The 23,515-nt window shown below is 36.1% G+C and overlaps 1 protein-coding gene across 1 annotated transcript in view; it reads right to left on the bottom strand.

Moving 5' to 3' along the window:
- CNTNAP2 (contactin associated protein 2) overlaps positions 1-23,515 on the bottom strand; it is a 1,042,914-nt gene that overhangs the window by 465,778 nt on the left and 553,621 nt on the right. The gene's annotated exons all lie outside the window — the stretch shown is intronic.

Raw genomic sequence — 23,515 nt, 5'->3', positions numbered from 1 at the left:
AAATGCAATTTTCAAACAATTTAAATTGTCTCATCCTTCATATTTTCAGAGTTTCCTCCTTACTTTACCAAAAGTTATTTCACAGCACAAAGCATAAACACAAACCAGCTCCAGGTAGAGCTGTGGTGTTTTAACATATCTAGAATAAGTTGGGAAATTCGAAATGAACATCAGTGTTCTTATTCAAATAATTAAACATTGGGAAGTATGACTTGGCTGCTGAGGAGACTTTGCAACCTCCTCGTATTTAGGTTGTGGAGAAGCTACAACTGTCAGTAAGGACCCTCTCCTCTCCTTTTGCTAGACTTGGGCAATCATGAGCCTAACAGTGTGTTACAGTACCAGCTAACCTACCATCTCAGTAGCAACTCTTGGTAAATCCTAAGGAATTAATTAATTCAGTTAAACAGACAGCAAACAAGAGACAGTGCAGAGAAGCAGTATATGTGTGAACGAGAGCTATCACTAAACTAACAAATGAAAGACAAAGCTTTCATAAAAAATCCTAGTTATCTGCTTTTTCTTCACCTCACAGTCACCCCTCCCACAGTTCTTCCTAAGCATCAGTTAATACAAATACTTTATCTTCTAGTAAAACACTCGACTTATTTGAGAAATTTAGTCAGGCTACAGTAGTTATGTAAAAAATACATTCCTACTCAAAAAAAAAAAAAAAAAAAAAAAAAAAAAAAAAAAAAAAAAAAAAATCCCTCCTCCATTCAGATCAGGATGAAAAAAGGAGATTTACAGCTCTTTCTGTATATTTCACTTAGGTATTAAGAAAAAAGGAAACTTTGTGACCCGTTTCTGTAAAACACAATGTTTTGTACCAAATACAAAACTTCCAGAACTAAGCCTGTATCTGACAATTCTGGTGCACAAACACTGATGTTTGAACATCAGGTATAACATAAATAAAATTTCTTTTAATAAAACAAATGGGAATTTTTCATCTCAGCTGTACACAAAACTTATTGAAAGAAAGTGATCCTTGTGAAAAAAAAGGTTTTGTTTCCAAGGGACCATCTCAGGCAGAAATCCAACAAAGAAGGGCAAGGGCTTCTTCTTCAGAATTAATTTTGTAGGGTTGCATTTTAACAGGTTTTTAACTTTTATAGCCAATGTCTTATATGCAAAACCTATTCTTCACAGTAATGAATTTGCTTTTCAGTATTGATGGAGGCCCCACCTACTCCAGACAAAATCAGTACTTTTTTCCCTCCATTTCTTAATCTACACATATATAACAGAAGATAAAAGGTGTCCCAAGGTGTTCTTAATACAAATGTATATGATGGAAAAAATAAAATGAAACATTATCCCTGTCATACAAAGAAGCACTGTAGAACAAGATTAAATAATTTGCTCTGTTTTATTGAAGTGTAGAAACAACAAAAAAGGGTGTAACTAATACCTTTACTACAGGACTATTTACTTTCCTAATTATTTTTTTTTCCTACCCTACTCAAGATCTCTTGAGTGCTTAAATTATTTTTTTAAAAAATAAAATTTATTATAAGTAAGTTGTTTTATGCTTGCAATCTATCCTTCTTAACTAGGATAAATTCAATTCAATAGCTTTAATAATTCTTTTTCATTTTGCAATTAAATATATAACTTCTGTATATATATTGAATGAAAATTAATACTTAGCAAGCAGAAAAGTGAGAGCTTTATGTGACTCTTTTCTCACACTTAGCATGAAACCTACACTCCACTATCATGAAATGTCGTATGTACAGCAGTCCAAGCTTAATTCACATTTCATAACAACACAAAGTTTTAAACATTGATTTAGATGAGTGAACCTTCTTTTGATAACCTGGGGTGAAGTTTCTTTCTCCAGGTGACTGGTAAACAGCATTTCCAAATGGAAAGAGCCTTAAACACAGTAAAGAAACCAGGTACACTTGCAATGACATGAGTTTCTCCAGTAATACCAGTGATCCAACAAAACCCTGGTCTTACAGGTTCCCAGAAATATACTCAGCACAAGCCTAGCACTGTACTTTGTGTCCTGAATCTCCACAAACTATGTATTAATTGGAGTCTAATAGTAATCGAGGTTCTTTTGCAATTCTGTTTCTGACACTGGCCATTTTCAGGCTTCTACTGTGTCTTTGAGACTCAGGCCCAGCCTGTCCACAACCTGTCCACAGTAACTAACCATACTTCTGCATACTACATAAGGATGTTGGGTGTCAGGCATTCTGTAGGAACAGCTTCTAACTTTTCCAACTCAGGCTGTTTATGGGCTGTCATATGAATGAGAATAGCTCAGGAGGAATAATCCAGCCAAGGTATTTATCTAATTTTACAATGGTTAAGATACAGCTGGGAAATTGATGGGGAGGGGAGCAAAGTAGATTGTTAAAACAATACCAAATATATGAGAGATTTAAACCTAATATCCTCAGTTACTGAGGACTGCCCTAACTGTTGACACAGCCCATTTTTATTTTTGTATGCGCTGGGCACAATTTTTCCTGGAGGAAAAAAGTGTTATGCTAATATTATGCCCATAGTAGCTACATAGAAAGATTAGATTTTTTAAAATATGAGCAAAAAATAATTATTATGAAAAATTAGAGAAACTGCAAGACCCCATGAATCTATTGATCTTTTGCCCTTCTGTTGTATAAACCTCAAGTGAATCCAGAATAACTGCCTATTTCTGTTCTTAAGAGCATGTCAACAGTCTAGTAACTAACCTTAAAGAACATGATGAATACATTATAAGTTTCATTAACATCGCTATAGATAAACACAGTGCCCCGAAATTTCCCATCTCATGACCTTGGAAATCTCCCAAGGCAGCTTAAAAATCTAGTTGCAGGGGTCTTTTAAAGAGGAGCCTAACAAAGCTCAGAAAAATACACTACAGGGGAGCAATGCTGCCTTACATAGAAATTCAGCTAACTGAAAATTAATAGATCTTTTATATGTCCAATTTGTGTGCATTTATGAAAACATGTCATTTAATATCTTTCTAAGTCTTCTATCCTGTATACTAATCTATCTTTTTCATTACAATTCTCAGCCTTTCAAAAAAAAAAAAAAAAAAACCCAAGCACATAAGCTTTAGTCCTAAAAAACCCCAATCTTAAAATACTATTTTGCAATAGCAGTCAAAATATTTTTTAAATAAGAAGCAATCACAGACTCAGTTAACTTGTTTTAACTTTACAGTAACCATGAAATAGGCCAACACCAACTTGTCATGTGGGTGATAGACCTCCCAAAACTGCCAAACAAAGCTAGCAAAATTAGGAACTGATTGTTTTTTGGTGGATAAATAACATGTGAGAAAAATTTCTATTTGTTCTATGTCACAAGAGCTCAGCAAGAGGATTGGTTCTGCTGTCCTGCAAGCACAGCTTTTCTGCACCCATTCACAGGCTATCAAAATATTAATAGAGCCACTGTAGCTCAAGAACTTTGTTTCATGCATTTGCCCACCAGTAACTGCATCAGTGATTATAGACAGGCCCTATTTGCATATTGACACATATCCTGAGAAGCCAAATTAGATCCTTAATTATTCCTCTTCATATTCTAGGACATGTTTTTGACAACCTTAATAGTTTTTTTTTAGTTTCTTCATTTCACTTAGGCACCTTAGGTGTTAGATTAAATAAGAAAATCTTGATTTGCAAGACTGAATTTTGTATGTCATGGGATTTTCTGGAAAGGATCCAATCAGAAATCCCACTCCACTTGAGGACTAATTTCATACATGTAATCCTTTTTCACTAAGGATACTGTAAAATAAGACATAAATCAAAAGGATTCTTGAGTGCAAGTACCAGTATTTTATTTTCACAGATTTCATAAGAATGCAATGGCTCTCCAAAATTTTTGGTATTTTCAATATTTTAAAAGGATAACAGGACTGCATCTTGTATTTATTCCAGTTGAAAAAAGTATTCATGACTTGTCCAGTACACAATGACCTACAAATGCAACAATATCTATATACGTCACTGATCTCTGAAGACTAAATCCAATTAGTTCAATATTATGAAACAACAGATGTGAATTAATAAAGTACTTTCTGTCTCTAGGCATCATGCAAATATTCTTTTATCTACACACATAATTCAGTTATTCTCAGATGCTTCCTGACTTTCATAATCACATTGCCTATTCCTTTTACCCAGCCCTTGTTCTGGTGGGAGGCTTTAAGCTGCTGTGTGCCTGCTGGGAAGTCAACACAACAGGGAGGAGTCAGTCCAGGAGGCTCCTGGAGTGTGTGGAAGAGGACTTCCTTCCACAGCTGGGAAGAGAGCCTAGCAAAGGCTGGTGCCCTGTTAGACTTTCGCTTTACAAGCAAAGGCTGGTGTGAGGTGTAGTGGTCAGAGGCCATCTGGGGTGCAGTGACCATGACATAGCAGAGTTTCCAATTTCAAATGGTGGAATAAGGAAGGGGGTCAACCAAGCCTCTGCTCTGGATTTCTGTAGGGTGGGCTTTGGCCTGTTCAGGACAGATTCAGAGTCATCTGGGAAACAGTCCTTAACAGAGGACAGGACAGCTGAACACAATTTAAGGACACCTTAAAGGTGGAGGAACAGGCTGTCCCTATGTGTTGTAAAATAAACTGGCAGAGATGAAGACCAGCCTGGCTGAACAGGGAGGTTTTGCAATAATTCAGGGGAAAAAAGAGTTTATGACCTCTGGAACCGGGACTGTTAACTTTGGAAGAAGACAGGAATGTCCTTAGGTCATGCAGAGAGAAAACTAGAAAGGCAAAAGCTCAGCTAGAACTCAATCTGGCCACTCAATCTGCTGTGAAAGATAATAAAAAGTATATTTATAAATACATTAAGAACAAAAGGAGCACCAGGGAAAAGCTCCATTTTTAGTGGACACACAGGGGAACATTGTCACCAAGGATGAGGAGAAGGCTGAGGTATTTGTGTTAAACTCAGTAAAAACAGAGAGCTTAAACCTTCCAATCTCCATATACTGCAAGAAAAGAAAATGCCATCATTTCTTACAATTATTCTAGAGAATATTATTAAGTTGGAAGTGTTAGTCCACAAGTACCTATTCCTCAGGCATGACTCTTGATTTTAACTATGGATGTATTTGCCTTACCCTACCCTATGTTCCATGACATGGGAAATCCTCCATACATTGAATTATCTTAATTCAGAGTTCTTTGTAAGCATCTATTAAGTTGAAGCCAGAATAGTGCATCACCTATGAGGTTCTATGTGGCTTAAGCAGATATTATCCTAGGAGCAGATTATTTCTTTGTCTTGTACTCTAGCACTATAAATCTGGTTGTTAAAGTAGGAGGGCATATTCACAGTTACTAAGGAGAAAAAGAGAGACTGATTTTCCAACATACTTCCTATCCCAGTTCAGTGTAGAGGAATTTTTAGAAGAGCAAGGTCATGATTTATTAATGGGGGGGTTTGAACAATCCCTGCTACCAGGGAACAGTATGAGAGTCTGTATCGTTTCTGTGCTGGTCTTGTAAGTCTTGAATTAGTAAGAAAGTAGCAATTATAATAATTTAGTGTGCCTTCGCACGGATGCTTCCTCACAGATGCTGAATATGTGTAACAACTTGTTAGGCCTTCTCATAGATGTAGAAAACAGAATGCTATTCATAAGGTAGAACAAAAAGTAAACTAGATGCCAAATAATGTAGACCAATGGACAATCATTTAATGTATATGTATATGTACTTTTAGCCAATCACCAACTGTTTAGCTGTGCTTGCTTTCCTCTCTGTGACCTGATAAATAAGAGTATACTAGAAATAAAAGAGAGTTCAGAGATCAAACCTAATCATATTGATGTCCGTTTAATGCTCTGCTCCTTTCTCGCAACAGTTCAGCAATGTTTGTACATGCTGACCTCACAGGCAGACTGCAGAAGATTACACAGAAGTATGTTAGGTTTTCCTGTTTTTCCAAAAGAAATATTGACTAAGCAGTGTTTGTGGATTCTCTGTGTTTGACAAAGATTTATAGCTGCCTGGTAGCCCAGCTGAAGGGTGAGTTCTCAGGCTACAGGAATATTTGCAAGTGTTTTTGTATCACCTGAAGAATGATATGAAAACCAAGAGATGTTGCCATTCAACCAAAGTGAAATTAATCATCTGACATGTTGAATACCAGAAGAAGGGTTTATACTCTTGGGGAAAAAAAAAAAAAGCCTTTTTTAAAAATTAAACATGCCATTAAAGGACTGGGGAGTAAAACATAAGTTTGGCATTGATGTACTCTTCCTACAATCCATTTCTGTTTCTTGACTGCTATTTACTCCATGTAACTGTAAATAAATTTTTTAAAAACATTAACTGAAATCTTGAAAATAAAAAGAAATACCATTTAATATGATCAATAAATGTAGAATTGTCCTCTTAAATAATAGATGTCTGAAAAAGTTTATCAAAGATAGCAGATTCTTGCTGATATTGACTACATTTATCTATTAAGTTAAATACAGGAAGATAAATATCAATGTTATTCAAAGTCCATTTTAATAATTTGCTACATGAACAAGTAAATCAATGAAATAATTTATCTGATGCTCACAAATGTTGGAAAATTCCTTTATCCTCCTGTTCAAATCCCTTTACAGGAATCATGCATAAACATGACAGATTTGTAAATGTGTCATGAAAGACAGATTTATGGATTGCCTTGATCATTTGTGCAAAAATTATGTTTAGTATTCAGAAAAATGTTTTTGAACTACAAGATGAAACAAATTTTAAAAACCCCAACCTTGAGCCCCCTATTAGAATGTGCATGAATTTGCCTTTTATCTTTAATAGCATTTATCCTAATCTCTTTTTCAAATCACATTTTCAAACACAGCTAGGTGGTAAACTTTTAGATCAGTCCATATATTCATATGAACTTATTAGGGACTATAGATATATGAAAAGAATGTGGAGCCTACACATTTCAAAAGTTCAGTCACTAACCTTAAAGTAAAAAAAAGTTTTCCCATTTAAGGGCCAGGTTCCCCAAAGTCTGTGACATCAAGCACTAAGACGAAGTCTCTACTGAGTAACTTACACACATTTCAGAGTCCCCTAGTACCCCTGATTGACAAGTACTGTGTGCACTTACTAGTGTGCATCAACATGCACACACATAGGCTATCAATATGTATTTTAGTACTTATGAGGAACCTTACACCACAGCAATTTCACAGGTTTCGTTTAGTCTGGGCAGCTTCCATGCTCACTGAAAATTTCCAGCTGTTCTAAATATCACTAGAACTTGCACTTCTTCAATTTTCATTTCCTTGGGAATTATTCATTAAACACACATTTCACTACCCACAGACATCACTAGCTGTTTCTTTACAGGTTAGTCCTCATTTACATAATGCCACCTACTCACCAAAAATTCAGTCAAACTCTTGAGGTAATTACTCTGCCTTGCTAGACAGATGCAACATATGAAACTGGTAAAGAAAAATTTATCTAGACCAGAGAAATATTATCTCATGTAAAGACCATACTTATTACTGTTAATTGTGTTTCTAGAAGAATTAGACTGCCCATGATCCAATAACGCAATCAAAATAAAATTTGCCTAGGCAAAGGTGGTGTCTAACAAAATTTTTCTAGTTTTTGGTTAGACATAATGGTAGTGGCATAGGCCAGGCTCCTATGAATAAGGATAAAACAAACTTATGGGTGCTTTTCATCACAGTCCTATGTAAGGATGGAAAAATGGGATTTAAATCTTCATGGATAGAAAAACAATTTTAAAAAGACATAATTCAATGTGAATTTAGAAAGAATGTGCGCTCCCAACTTTACAGTAAAATCATGCTAGAAATAATTCAGTGTTTCTTCAACAAAAAGGGGAAGTTTTAGAAGAGATAAAGAGACTGACCGTAGAAGAAACAAGGTGTGAAAATGAAGGCATTTATTGTAAAAGGCCAAAGAGAAGGGATTTTATCTGAGTGAAATTAAATAGATTTCTGAACCATGTTCAGTTTATTAGATGATAGTTAAGCTTCTAAAAAGCAAACTCTGAATTTTGTAATAGATTTTGGAACTGAATTTAGAACACTAATCTGCTTCAGGAAAAGTCATCTAGAACAGCCCAAATCATCCTTACTGCTAGATAATACTACTACAGTAACATATGTCTATGGCCTTAGTTTAATAGAAATATACAGCAGTATTATTATTAAAATAAAAAAATGCACGAGGAATGATCAAAAAACACCTACAATGATCAATATTAGACCTGAAGAGTAAAGGATGGAGTTATGTAACGCTAAAAAATCATTCAATGCTGAAGATAATTTCTCTTTACAATACAAAGATAGGATCTTACTAATTCCTAATAGAAAACATCATTGAAGGAAAACAGACAGCTCTGAAATTATTTCATAATGTTGACAAGTAACCAATAAGAAGATTAATTCCGAGTTGTCAGTAAAGACTGAATTGTACAATGGATCAAAATAACGACAGTACATCTGTACTGTGGAGATATGTAACGAAAGAAACATTTGGGGAGGAAAGAAGCCTTTAAGGATGAATTCATAGTAAAGACAAAAGGATTTTTGACCTCTTAAAATAATCAAAAGAAAACTCTAACCATGAAATAGCACATAAGCCAGAAGATCTCTACCATATTGTGGTGATTTAAGCCCAGACAGAAATCAAGCACTATGCCACTTGCTCAATCTATCTTTTCCTTCCCCACCTACCCCAGTGGAATGGGTAGGAGAATTGAAGGGAAACTTGTATGTTGAGATAAGAATAATTAAAGTAAAATACAATAATAATGGTTAATAATAATTATAATAATAAGAAAAAAAAGTGATGCACAATGCAGTTGCTTACCACCTGCTGGCCAATGCCATACTCCCCCTTCCCAAACCCAGATCAACTTTCCCGCCCGGAAACTTTCCCTGTTGTATATGCTGGGGATGATGTTCTCTGGTGTGGAATATCTGTTTGGACAGTTCAGGTCACCTGTCCCCACTATGCTCTCTCTCAGTTTCTTTAACTCACCTCCTCACTAGTAGAGCATGACACAAGGAAAAAAAGTCCTTAACTTGGGATAAACACAATTTAGCCAAGACCAAAATATCAGCATGTTATCAACACTAATCTTATTCTGAACCAAGAACACAGCACTGTAAAAACTACTGAGAAGAAATTATCCTAGCTGAAACCAGGTCATATGTTCACTTTAGGCTATTGAAGAGCACAAACTACATGGAATCATAGAATGGTTTGGACTGGAAGGGACCTTAAAGATCATCTAGTTTCACCTGCCCTTTCATAGGCAAGGACTCCTTCCACTAGACCAGGTTACTCAGAGCCCCACCCAGCCTGGCCTTGAGTGCTTCCAGGGATGGGGAATTCATAATCTCAGTGTGCAGCCTGTGCCTGTTCCTTACAACCCTCATTGTGAGGAATTCCATCCTAATATCTAACCTAAATCCAACCTCCTTTAGTTTAAGACCATCTCCCTTGTCCTAGCAAAACACGCATTCATGAAAAATGCCTCTCCAGTTTTCTTGCAGGCTCCCATGGGGTACTGGAAGGCCACAATGGGGTCTCCTTGGAGCCTTCTCTTCTCTAGGGTGTACAGCCCCAGGTCTCTCAGCCTCTCTTTGTAACAGGTGCTCCAGACCTCTGACCAACATAGTGGCTCTCCTCTGGACTCTCTCCAGTAGGTTAATATCCTCCTTGTGTTGAGGGCCCCAGAGGTGCACACAGTACTCCAGGTGGAGTCCTACAAGGGAAGACTAGAGAGGGAGAATTATCTTGCATAGGAAAAGTCACCTCACATAACACAATTCAAAATCAATATACTGCCTTTAAAATTAACACTGTTTTCCTTTTAATCACATAATGTTCAATTTTAAAATATAATTATTGATTGAAAGAGAAGAACATTTTCAAAGTAAGAACAGGATGTCTGGAAAAAGGGATGCTGATTATCAAATAGACAGTTTGATCACAGCAGTAAGCTGCTATCAAAACTACCTTTAAGATAAAAGAAGCACTGATAAGACATTGTGAGTGCCTTGAAGGATAACCTCTAATTAAGGTACTGTTTCCTAAGGATGCTATAACCTTTCTTTGGATTTATTACAAAAACTAAGAGATAACTTAGTCCAATATTAGTCTTAGTCAATGACCCGTCCATGCACATCATCTTTCAAGATTTTAAAACCCTGCTATGGACAGGTTTCTCCTTTCAGTGAAATGTTCTCCTAATTTTAAAAGGTAATTGCATTGGAAAGATAAGATTTTATCATCTATTAGTTGGCTTCACTGAGTTTAGTGTTTGTGTCCCAGACTAAAAGATGCATTAATCAGCAGCACATATTACACATTTATTTCAACTGAAGCGTGTTTTAAGACACCAGGCACGTAAATTCCTAAACATCTCCAGTTTAGGACCTCTCTTTGATAATCCCCTATTAGTCTCCATTAAAGCTGACATTTTAATACATTGTGTAGGAACTATCCTGTCTTCCACTACCAACACAGACATATAGAAAGGTTCAAACTGAATCTTTCTATCTAGAGGTGTATTTACCTATTTATCATGGTTTTTTTTTTATCTACTACAGCAGGGTACAGGTTTAGTTCAGCTGAGAGCACACTGCTTGTTTCATTATTGAACACCCAGGCTTTGGCTATTGCCAGGTGATATCTCTTTCTCCTTTAAGCAACTTGGGTTCTGCTGTGATACTGAAAAAAATCCATATCTTGTATATAGGAACTGCAAGTACACCAGGTGATAATGAAGATCAAACCACCTAAGTAGATGAGACACTAACATTAAACAGTTGTAGACAGCTGTGAAAAGAGTAATATTTTTTGGGGGTTAATTATGAAGAAACAAAGCTAAAAGACAATGAAAAATAAATAATGTGGAAATAATTCACAAGAATTTATATGAATGTGATTAAATTGCTAATGTGACCTTAGGAAAATGAACTCTAAGAAAATACTAGAGGCATGAATGAAGGGGAACACTTCACCAGCACATCAAATTTCTTGCTCTACAGACCTTAATAGCTTTATTGTTTTTTGAACCACTTCACTGCTGCCTTAGCTTCTGAGGTTTTTGCTACCCCTCAAGGTTTAAAACTGCAGAGCCTGGAACTGTGATGGGCCCTCAATCAGCTCCTAGAGGCAGTTAAGCAAGTTCTGAGTCCTCATATTTCATGAGATCTTACTTCAGGGAGACCACATTCCTCCATAGGAGTGATAAGGGATAATATATAGCAAAGGAAAAACAAGTGGCAGGAGATCCATCTTGACTAAAGGAAGTATTGAGGTCCTCAGCAGAACAGGTAACAGACTATATGTAGGCAATGTTATACATGGAAAAACATGTGCAAAGTACAGGAATATGCTAAAAGTCTAATTTTTGTCATCACATTTGGGTAAATAAGATGTACATGAATCTAGATCACATAAATTGAGCTAACAGAGCACAAAACTGGGAAGGTTAATGTATCTATTGAGAGCTGCCATGAGTTCCTATTATTCTTCTTAACTGGTTTTCTTTTTTTAACATCAGGGTGCTCAATTGCTGTCCTGAACCAAAATGGAGCAGGAATGCTGGAGAGATCATGAGCTCTTCTTCCCTGACAAATTGGCTGCATGTGTGCTAATGCTTGTCCATATGAGTCTGATGTTGTAAAATGATGTGTCCTGTTAATACATAAGGTTTCATTTAAAAATTAAGTTTTACCTGTTAAAAGAAAAACAAAAGACAAAAACACTGGAATTCAAAAATCCACACTTCCTATACCAGAGCATTATCTAGGGATTAAAACAAAATCCCTGTATGATATATATCATTAAATGGCATTGAATTTGTCCAGGGAGCTTTGTTCTTTAATACTACCTCAAGCTCCTTTTCTACCTTTGAATTTAGTCTTTTAGTTACTCTAATACATACTCAGGCAGCTAAGTAGAAATAGCCATCACAGAGACATCATCATATTCATTGCTCTGATCCTTTGAGATTGGTGCAGTTAACATTTTTCAAATCTCATTCACAAAGAGCTTTAGGATGTTACTCTATGTTAAATCCAGCTAAGACTACCATAGTTTAATGATACAGAAATTCTTCACTTTGCCAGACAACCACACATAGGAAGCATCTCTGACAAAGGTGATCTGTACATCGTTGCTCAGTGCAATTTATGTTGAAGGTTTGTAATTAAATTCCTTTCTTTTAGTGTGCTCCATGACTATCATGCATAGCAACATGCTCTCAGCCCTCAAGCTTCAGAGCAATACAAACGTTATCTTTCTACTGACACAGTAACAAGCAACACACAGTTGGTGCTGATGGTCCAAAGAAGAAAAAGTAAATACTGAAGTCTGCTTTACACTGTGGCTCAGAATTCATACCTTCAATCTTATTATGTTAACTTTTGGGGACCTGGAACTCTTGGGAAGGTATCAAAAGAAGAGAAAAGTAAAAAGGAGATAGGCCCTGAACAAAAGCTTTATATTCAAAGTACATATCATCTGCTTATTGCCACCAGTGATTAGGGACACATTGCCCCATGATGCCTGTCTCTGCGAGCAGGCTCAGCTCATACATTTCATGTTCTGTAATGATAATAGGAGTTTCACTTCAATGAAAACAATGAAACAGGTGGCAAATAAAGGAAGATTCATGTCTAAAGGTGAGAGGCATAGTTGCTAGAATAATAAAATCAAAAAATTCACTGCCAAAAGCAAAAAGAGCCTCCATCATGAATTTAGTTTTAAGACTAAGAAAAGTTTAATATAAATTTTAAAAGAATAAAACATTATTAAGCCGGCTGCTTTATAAATCAGCAAGAACTGTATTTGTTCATATATGAAAACAATTTATTATATTGATACCAATTTACTAATATTTTGGAGAAAATGTATGCATTTAGATAGAATTTATAAGGGTTTGACAGAGGTGTTAACAAACACTCATTAAGTATCATAGTTAATTACAGGTTTAAGTAAATTGAAAGGTGCTTATTACAATCATAGAGCTCCTAACGTCTGATATTTTCACATCGGACATCTGATTTGCTACCACATTCACAAATCTTTTATTATACCTTTGCAAGCTGCAATTTAAAGATGAAGTATATCCACTATGTGTTATCTGTTATTGAAACCCAAGGAAACAGATTGGAAGTCTATAGGAATTAAATTTCCCATTTCCTTGAAGTTTTATACCAATACTTTTCATTTTAAAACATTTATGTTAGCAGAAATTAGTTTGAAACTTAAGGCTTCTCATCTAAAAACGTGATCTTTCAACAGTAAAATGGCAGACAGTCTCATATAATTGCTAGCTGAGGCACTTGTAAGAAACTCACATGAAGGGGTATTTTAAAATCAGGGTTTGAATTTTGTTTTTGCTAACAGAGGTTTCCATCTTATTGACAAAGTTTGCTTACTTTGATAGAAAGTTGCTTCTTGCTGTAACTCAGCAGAAACTTGAAGTACTTTATAAAAAGACACTATGCTTTACTCCTGTATCTCTAGCAAATTTTTTTCTCTTGATAGAGTGGGGCTCAAAAAAAAAAAAAAAAAAAAAAAAAAAAAAAAAGAAAGGCTTCTGTTCCTAGATTTTAAATCAAATGCTAAAAACACAGATTCCAGAAAGAAAGCTCCCAGAGATACAAGAAATAAGATTTAATCAGCTTCTTCACCTTGTCCAATCTTCAAAATAGTGAAGCTGTGCAATCCATGTGTATAATTCCCACATTTGATGAGTTACAAACCTCATGTTGTCAAGTGATAGCTTCATAAAGATATGAGCAGTTTATTAATATGAGAACCTTTGTGTTCCAGAACACTAAGTCCTTGATTAGGCTTTTTCTGCCCTAGTACAATGTTGAGAATGACATGTGAGGAGTTCACAGGGTGAAATCCTGGTTTAAAATACAAAAAGAGAATCCAACAGTCATAATTGCACAACATCAGTGGTTATGGAAGCTACAAATAAACACAAAAGGGGTGAATTTTCCAAAACTCCTCACCTGTCCAGTTTAAAAAAAACTTCTAATCTGCATGAATAAAAATCCCCTCTGTATTTTTATTAAATTCTATTAAATAGGGGAGCAAATAAACCCAGTACCATTTAATGTGACCTTGCTTGTCCATAGGATTATTTTATTTTTCCTGGCAAGTTTCTACGAAGCTTTTCTTAGCAGTTGGCAGTTTTTAGCATATGAAATGAAACAAGATGCTATGTAAAGTACATTGAAAGAAAGATAAATACATAAGTGGAATGAATAGTTATGACCTGAGAAACACTGAGAATGGAACCACTTTTAGCAAACTTCAACATGAGCTGTATTTTAGAGATGACAGAAGTGTTAGGCTATCACACTTTCATATGCAAAGTGGGAACAGAATTGCTCAGAAGTGTCAGTTCATATTTCTACCTGCACTTATTTTTGCATGTGTTGGTACAACTGCAGGTACAATTAATAACAAATCTGAAAGATGTAGAAGTTTGGGGGTTTTTTTCCTCTTTCCCTTAGAAAAATATATGAAAAATTCATGCTGTTGTCAAAACTCTGCCCCACTGTGGGCCAAATAACATTTGTAGGGAAGCGTATAGCACACACTAATGCTACAAAAAGCATGATAAAATATTCTCAGCCACAAATATATCACTTTCAGAATGTAATTCTGCAGGGATTTTAAGAAAGAATGGCAGAAGAAAGCTTTTTTCCTAGAAAAAAATAGGAGGGATTTTAAACAAATGCAATCCACACCCCCCCAAACAACAACCCACCATACACAGAACCCAAGTGCCTGTTTTTCCACAAAAAGACCAGATAACTACAAACATATTTTTGAAATTAGATTTCTGTTTTGGAAATAAAACAAACACCAGAACAGTCACTAAGCAACATGTCCAGATAGATTTAGTCCTCATGTAGGTGAAAGCGGAAATTATGAAATGAGTTCTGCTCCTTACCTCCCTCACATTCAGACTCCATCTCTGCTTGAAAGTGATTGTTATTCCACCTACAGACTGATATTGGCATATTTCAATAGAAGCTTTTTGTTTCTTGTTTACCTGTGAGACCCCATTTCTGACAATCAGACACCTTGCAGGCCTAACATAACTCACATTCAAGGGCTGTGAAAAAGAAAGAATAAAGATGATTTCTCTTCCCTTCTAAAAGTATTAGCTCAGATGAATCTGCTAAATATATATATATATAAAAGCATAGCAACAGTAAAACCTCAATTATGAGCAAGGTTGCTGGATACCCCAAGCATCTCTAATGTCATGGAGCCTGATTATATTCTGTCCCAAAATCCTGTTTATTCTGCAAACCAAGGAGTAAATATGACTGAAAAAATATTTCTACAAATACTGAGAAAGTCTCCTTTCCACAGAAGTTGATGGGATATTAATAAAGATCTGACTGCTATCATTTAGTTCCCCAGCTAGAGCACAGTTCAACCAACATAACCTAATTCTGTAATTGTACTCTGATGCTGAGGTTCATAAATTACATTTCAGAGGATTTTTCAACAAGCATAAAGCATTAACAGTTAAAAAGTCAAAGCTTATTTAACACATATCTGCCATATGTCACAGATTCATACAGATTCATTTTTAGGGAACTTTGGAAACTGTTTCTATTATGATCTTCAAAAGCAAAAGCTTAAACAGCAGTTATTCTTGCCAAGTTAAAACTCCCCATGAAAGGCATGAATCTGTATGATTTTTTAGATGTATTAGTCCAAGATTAAAAATCAGGCATGAAATCTGGTATGCCCCTGGGACATGATTGAACTCCAGATGGGCATTTTAGTCAGAGGAACAGCGAACTGACAGGTTGCAAAAATTGCATGGCCTGTGTCCGTTGATGATGCACATCACCAGGCATAGCAGTGAGCCTGGCACTTATAAAAATAATCACTTATAAAAGGAGAGATCAATCTTTCCACTCCTCACTCCAAAACTCCCTCTTCGACAAAAAAAGAGAACCACAGAAACCCAGCCTCTATTCCTTTCACTGAACAAAAGAAAAAAACCTTCTGAAGTCTTACCATGTTGATAGGACTTAGCAGTAAGCTCTGGTGTTATTTGCACAACTGTAGAATCAGGCATCACCAGCCAGACTCTCCCACAGAAATCTATTTTGTTATGGAAGAATCTGCGCTTTCAGGTATCTTGGTAATCCCTGCTGATGATAACATAATTGATGGGCTCATATAGAGGAAAGAACCACCATTCACCCAGACTGTGCCTTGGCAAATGCATACTGGCTGGGTATACAACAAAATATTAATACTGTTTTCTTAAAGGCTTTTAAACATTTAAGTATTTCATGAGCACTGAAACCAGAAGAAAAGCATTATTTTTAAGGAAGAGAATTAAAACAGTCTACAAGAATCAAATTAATTCTTTACTTGGAGGCTCTAATTTAATCATGACTACATTTACATGTAAATTCACCATGATATAAGAACACAGCTTCTTGGCCTCAGGGGTTGAAAAGTACCCTCCAGAGAATCAATCTTTATTACATGTAAACAGAAAAAAAGAATACAAAGTGACAGAAATGCTATAGACAATGCTTCTCCAGCTGAAAGCTGGGAAAAGAAGGATCAAAAGAGTGCACTATTCTGTATTACCAGGAGACAAAGCATTTCCCTCTGTGTCTATACTTCTACAAAGGACATATACATCAGGTATGCAGGAAAGTTCTGCTCAGCAGGAATAATCCAAAGAATGGGGAATCTGCAGAGACACTGCCTGTCTCTAACTCACCTCATCAACTCTGCTCCTTGGAAAATCCTGTTCCCAGAAACTACATGACATCTTGAAGAAGCATGCAGGATCTATCTCCCTGCTAAACACTGTAATCCGCATTGTAATCAAGTGCAACCACTAAGCACTTCTGCAGTGCTGGAGGAGGACTTTTTAAACCTTTCATTACTGCTATCAGCAGCAGAGATCTCAAGAGACCTGTGGCTCACTCATTTTCTCTATCTTTCAGGCATATGACTGACTGTTATGATCATCTTAGAATAATGCAAAATAAATCCTCTTCCAATACGTCAGAATGTTGTCACCCACTCCTCACCCAGGGCACCATTTGATGGCGGACTCACAACTGACACCAACACCAGTCCCTAATAGTCTTAAGAACTCTCATACCTTTACTCTGCAGCCCTGGCTTTCTCCCTCTTACTTCTGCAGGACCAGCTGGCTCCTTCTTGTCACCAGCACGGCCTCCTGACCCTTCCTCCTCACAGCACACCCAGCAGACTCCAACTGCTTCTCCAGCAGCTAACTCACTCTTTTATAACTCCCATTCTTATTGGACACAGCTGTGAGGGCAAGGCTGCTCCCACTCTTTTGGAATTGGCACAGCTGCAATTTATCAGGGGCGAGATTGCCTTCAGCACTATCTCCACTCATCCTCTCACATCGGAAAACAAATTTTAGCTTCAGAAACTGGAACTTGTAAATGGGATTAACTGCAAAAGACATACAAATGTCTTCTGTGACCTCCACAGGCTTTAGTTTCTTTCTAAGTTCAAAGTTCTACTCTTAACTAATAAAAGGTTAATGAGTGATTATAGCAAGCTTTCAAATTGTAGTTATTCCAGATGACTTGAAATCAACAGAGGAATGTAAATTAAATAAATGTACAAAGCAAATCTTTTAGAAACCGATTATAAATCCTCATTTGCAAGACACAACCTCAAGGGAGATCAGATTCCCCAGGAAAAAGCAATTTTAAAAATACACCTGGTTTCAACTTATTAAAAAGCTACAAGAAACCACTAGAAGTTTTGAATCTTAGCATGATTCAAACATGAAGAACAGGGGGTTTGTTTTCCTTATAGTTTTCCTGCTACATTGAACTTGCACACTTGCTATTTACAGCCTTCAGCATTCTGAACTTTAGAAGATTGAAGGATTGAAACATACAGGCTCGAGAACTGTATTTTTTTGTTTGGGTTTATGTCATTCAGTTCTTGGTCTGCCAGCATAAGAAAGATATGGACTTGCTTGGGTGGGTCCAAGGAGGGCCATGAGAATGACCAGGGGCTGGAACACCTCTGAAAAGAGGTTGGGAGAATACACCTCACAATGAGACCTTCAAAACAGCCATATACTGATAGATTAATTTAAGAGGCTGGAGACTGAATTGCATGCTAAATTTCTGTGTTGGCAACTTGCCAAACAGTGCCAGATACAACTTAAATATCTGTTAAGCCAACACAGCAAATTATGGGAGTTTTAATATCACAATCTCTATTTGCCTACGTTCTTTAAAAACCTATTTCTTAGGTATGGTAAGGTAGAAGGGCAGAGCGACAGCAGGAATCAGCAATATGGTTATCTGTGCAAATTTAAAGTGTATCTTTGGAGCAGTAATATGACATACCAACTAACACAAAAAGCCTCATTTATTTTTCCCACCCTACCTTCATTCGGGTGTTCCCCTAGTCCCTTTTACAAAAGCTTTTTTAAATTCCTGGATTTTTCCACCCCCAATGATGATGACAATCTCAGGTAAGTGTAGCAAAGACATGCAAAAAAATAAAAAAGGTGGCTAGATAACCCCAAAACTCGACATTTTATAAAAAATCTGTTGCAGTGAATTTTTTTTGGATTTTATGTTCTGTTGAAAAAAGAAGTGAATAACAAGGGTATACACTATACCTTGCATACTATCTACATACATACATACATATATATATATATAAATTAAAAAGCCTTTCTTGAAGGATATTAAAGGATTTGAAGATTCACAGAAAGAATCTGAGACAGACATTTTGGACATTGATTTTCAGTAGATAAACAATTAGGACAATTAAATATTTCAAAATTTTCAAAGCACAGTCAAAATATGTCAGGTTTCTTCATGCTAAAATTTCCATTCCAGTTCTCTTGGATGTGATAGATACACTTTAGCTGTTTCACAAAAAAGATACCATTATTTTGATCTGGACATATAGCAGTAAAGTTTTTTTTTCAAATAAGACTGCATCTGTATAGCAGAAATTTCCCTCTTTAGAGAAGATCCTTTCAATATTTTTAAGACTTCAGAGAAAAATGAAATAAGATTTATTTTTATATCTCTGTGGCCTAGATCATAATACTTGAGGGTTTTTGAGTTTCTTTCACAAAGGAAAAATATTCTGTGAGAAGGAAATTACAGAACAGGAAATTAAATTGCTAGCAAGGTTTTTGAATTTTTTCTGTCTTTTCATAACAATAATTTTCAGTTATTTTTAACAGAGTAATATGTTTAGAGAAAACAGTTGGCAATTAATATACAGAAGCAATGAGGATTATTATCCAGCCTACTGTATACTTTATGAAAGGGACAGGACGAAGGAATGAAAATTATTTTTCAAAGCAAAACTGGATGTTTGTGACTCAGTAGGCATTGAATTTTTTTATATGAATTTCTAATGACACTCTCAAGAGTATAAAATCCATTGTATGAATTTAGAATAAAAGAAGTCTTTTTTTTTATCTTTGAAAAATGTAAACTTGTATTTACTTTCCCCATTTTATGAATGAAAACATATACGTGGGTAATCATTATTTCTACATGAAGCATTACATAAATTCCAGAATGAGATTATGAACATACCAAACCACAAGTGGTTAAATGTCATGCACCTGTATTCTTGCTTCCACAAATCCACAAGATTTTGATGGCAAAACTTGTACTTTTTTTTTGGTAAATGTTGAGGAGAGTTCTAGGTTAACATACAAAAGCAGAAGGTACTAAAAGAAAACAGAATTGTACATGTTGCTCTTTATTGAAAACATCCTACAAAATAAAATTCTATTTATAATTGTAGACTATGTGTTTTATTTCAGGGTATGCCCTCTGCTTCAGTATGGATGACAGCATTGTAATCTTTAGCACAGGAGCAAAAGAAATAGCCTACACAGGAGTTAAAGGAATCTTCCACAGTTTTGAGGCCAGGTCCCCGCTGTCACAGACAACTATTTCATTTATACTACAATCTCTGGCTACCTCGAAGTGTCATATCATTATATCATCATATCATTATAAATTTGAAATCAACATATATACATCCATACATCTTAGTTAACTTCCATCATTGAATCCATTTTCTAGACATTCTTCTCCTATGCCCTCCTTTGCATTACAGTTTTTCCTGTTTTAAAAAGATCCTAGGATCTGTCTGTTTTTCCTCTATGTCAAGACAAATACTCTTTGGGTTCCCTAGTCTCCCTTTACTCCCTTTTTTCCCTTCTCTTTTACAGACTCTCTTACCTCCAGTGACTGCTAAAAGGCTGAGACCAAGCAAGGAAATAGTATAGAAATAGGTTAAGCTTCATGAAACCAGTAGGAAAATGGGGTTTACTCTCTCTGAAATACCAAAGATTCCCCTTCAGCCTTAGAATTCAGCTTTCTTTCAAGTTTTTAATTTGTATAGAGCTAGTGGGCTCTATTTTATTAGAAAGATAAATTTAAATCTACATTACCTACACTTTCATGTATAAATTATCAACTCACTGCTGGCTTATTATGATACTGTATTCCTTGTCATATGATGTTTCACATGAAAACACCACTATGAAACCTGAGTAACTAGAAGGATCCACCACCCACTGCCATCCAGGCATACATCAGAAGTACAGGTTTTATGCAGCTTAATATCAGATCACTGATCACACCCACATAGCTCAATCAAAATAGTCCCTCATGATTGTATTGCAACTTCAAATGAATGACAAAATTTCTAAGGTATGATCCACAGAGCACTAACAATGACATTGACTCACGCTTGTGCATTGAGAAGTATGCTTAACACAGATTTGCAGAAACAAAAGAAAGATTATCTGAGAACACAACCAAAAAACCACCCCAATTCTTATTACTTCATTAAGGAAGGTATAAAATAAGCAAGTAGTTTATCAGTTAAAACAGCACAAAGAAAATTATGAGAAATGGGGCCTTCTAAGCCAAACTTTCCTTGGTAACAAAGGACATATATAAATATTTTATTTTCTACTGAGCTTTCTGAGACCCTCTCGTAGTTACTGTTATATGCACAATGTTGACCCAAGAAACTGAAGCTCAAGCAGAACAACATGTTGAAATTACGATTCTTATATAATTGCAAAATGCTTTACCTTTCACACCATCATGACCTGTATGCTCCTTTCTTGAAGTTTTTTTCTCTGTGCTAGGATTACCTTTCCTTGGTTTTCAGAAGTGTGTGGGGAGGGACTTTGTCTCCTGAGTGCTCCACTGTTTGCCTACTTTGGTTTGACCTTTTACATTCATTACTAAACAGGTATGATTCTGGAGATGACATCCTTCCCCCAGAGCAACTACTAAAACTTTATATTTCATGTTTTAAGAAATAGAGAACAGCTTTAAATCCCTTGCCATCATTACAAAATCCTGCTACAATTTTCACAAGACTATAGGCCTGTGTAAATTCTCTTTGAGCTCTTGAAAGTTTTCTTGCATCCTCTGAATGCAATGCATTCTACATATCAAAACTTACAATTTTGGACTCCATTTTTTGCATCTATTCAGTTTCAACTGAAATAAGTGTTCAATATGCTGAACCAAGAATATATACGATGATCAAGATATTTCATCATTGTTCGCAACTTGCTGTTCAATATTCATAGACAGTTGCTAAATAATTTTAAATTCTGTCTCTGCCAGGAACAATCCTTGTGTTAAATTTTAAATGAACAATATAAAACACACAGCTGACTAGTAGTGTCAAAGAGAAATTTTAGATTTATAAGTATGTCTCCTTTTGCAGTTCATATTTTAGTGTCTATTCAGAGAACTTAGAATACCTTATAGCTTTCAGAAATCCCTCAGGCTTGACTGCACCTCTGTGCTGTTAGGGGTGCAAGAAAATGAAAACACCAATTTGGTACTCAGTGAGGTTAGGCTAACTGGATAGGACATAGAAAAGGGCTGGATATGACCTAAGAAATTGTCAGACATGTTCAGTAATTAAAAAAGAAGTTGACTAAAGCTACAGACATTGCCATGAGGGATGGCAGACTTTCATCAGTGCACAGGTGGAGTAAAGTGGGAAATGGTCAGGCTTCACAGACGACAGGAAGCACTGAGAACCTTTGAGGAGTGAAGTGTAGTGCAAGGACAGCAGGATCTTGGTAACTCTTTCAGTAATACTATATGAGCAAAAATCATCTAGGTAACAATATCAGAAATATCAAATATGGGTGTAGATGTAGAAAAAGGGAAAAAAAAAATGGGGAGAAAGTAGTTACTAAAACATTGTTTACCTGACAGGAGAGCAGAGCAGAAAATGGCAGGTACAAAGGTAGCAAAAAGAGAGAGTCAGGAAGAGGAGTAGTTAGAAATGCAAACCATGTGATTAGTGCTGTTTAGGGGTACCTGCTGGAGAATTCTGTGCAGTCTTGATCAGGATAATAAAGCTAACTGGGTTCTGAACACATTGCACAGGTCAAACCTGCTCCCCTGTCAGGCAGGGGAAGTAAGAAGTTGCTGAGAAGGGTCTATGGTTAGCAGAAAGGCTCACAGACAAGCAGATTGAGCATACTGCTATTGCTCTTAGTGCCTGTGGCAGGCTTGATGGCATCAGTATCTGAATCACCACATCCTAAATTCTATGGCTTCACAAGAAAATTTCAGTCATCAGAGTAGTTCTGTGGCTTTCAAGGACTATATTATCAGGTTTGGTTATCAACAAGATCCCTACACAGTATTCTTATATATAATGTCAAAGAGCAGCATTCTTGCCTCAGGACATGATGTTTCATGAGACTTATTGAAATATTTCCTCATTTGAATCTGTTCATACATTTCCCAACTCCAGGAATTATAATCATTTGATACTTATCCTTTAAGGATATCCTTAAGGAGCTCAACCATTTGCCAGGAAATGGAAATTCAGAAGGGTTTTGAAATACAGGGAAATCTGTCCATACTAAGAAATCCAAACCACCTCATTATCATAACATTTTTCAGCAAGACAAAGGCAGAACTGACCACTTTTTTCCGAGTTAGTAGGAGACCAAATCTATCAGCCTTTTAACCAGTCTAGACACATACAGTGAAGTGACATGTTTTTCTTCCTTACTATCTGTTTCTTATGTGCATTAAAAGCACAGACCATCTCCAAAATCTGCAAAAGTCACTGAGAGAAAAAGGTTCATCACCACCCACATCTAGATGCGATTCCTACCAGCCGTTCTTACACACAACATTTAGTGTCTGGGATGAGAGAGTGCAGCGGCTCTCACCAGGACGGGTTTTGTTGCTCGTGTATAACCACTATGTTTTGTAATACCACTGAAGAAACTGAGAAAGCGTGTAGCAGAGGAACAAAACAGGATTTAGGAGAGAGAGAAAAAAGAGGGATTAAGCATTTACTCGTGAACACAAGTGGACAGCTATTTTAGCCACATTTCATTTATATTCGGCTTCCAATTGAATTATACTGACTAGTGCCTTATAATGAGACAGTGCATTTTGAAACACAGTCTTTGT

This window comes from Prinia subflava, chromosome 1 (genome assembly GCF_021018805.1).
Source record: "Prinia subflava isolate CZ2003 ecotype Zambia chromosome 1, Cam_Psub_1.2, whole genome shotgun sequence".
Lineage (NCBI taxonomy): Eukaryota > Metazoa > Chordata > Aves > Passeriformes > Cisticolidae > Prinia > Prinia subflava.
Note: the sequence above shows the minus strand (reverse complement) of the source record. Positions and strands in the feature narration are given on the sequence as shown.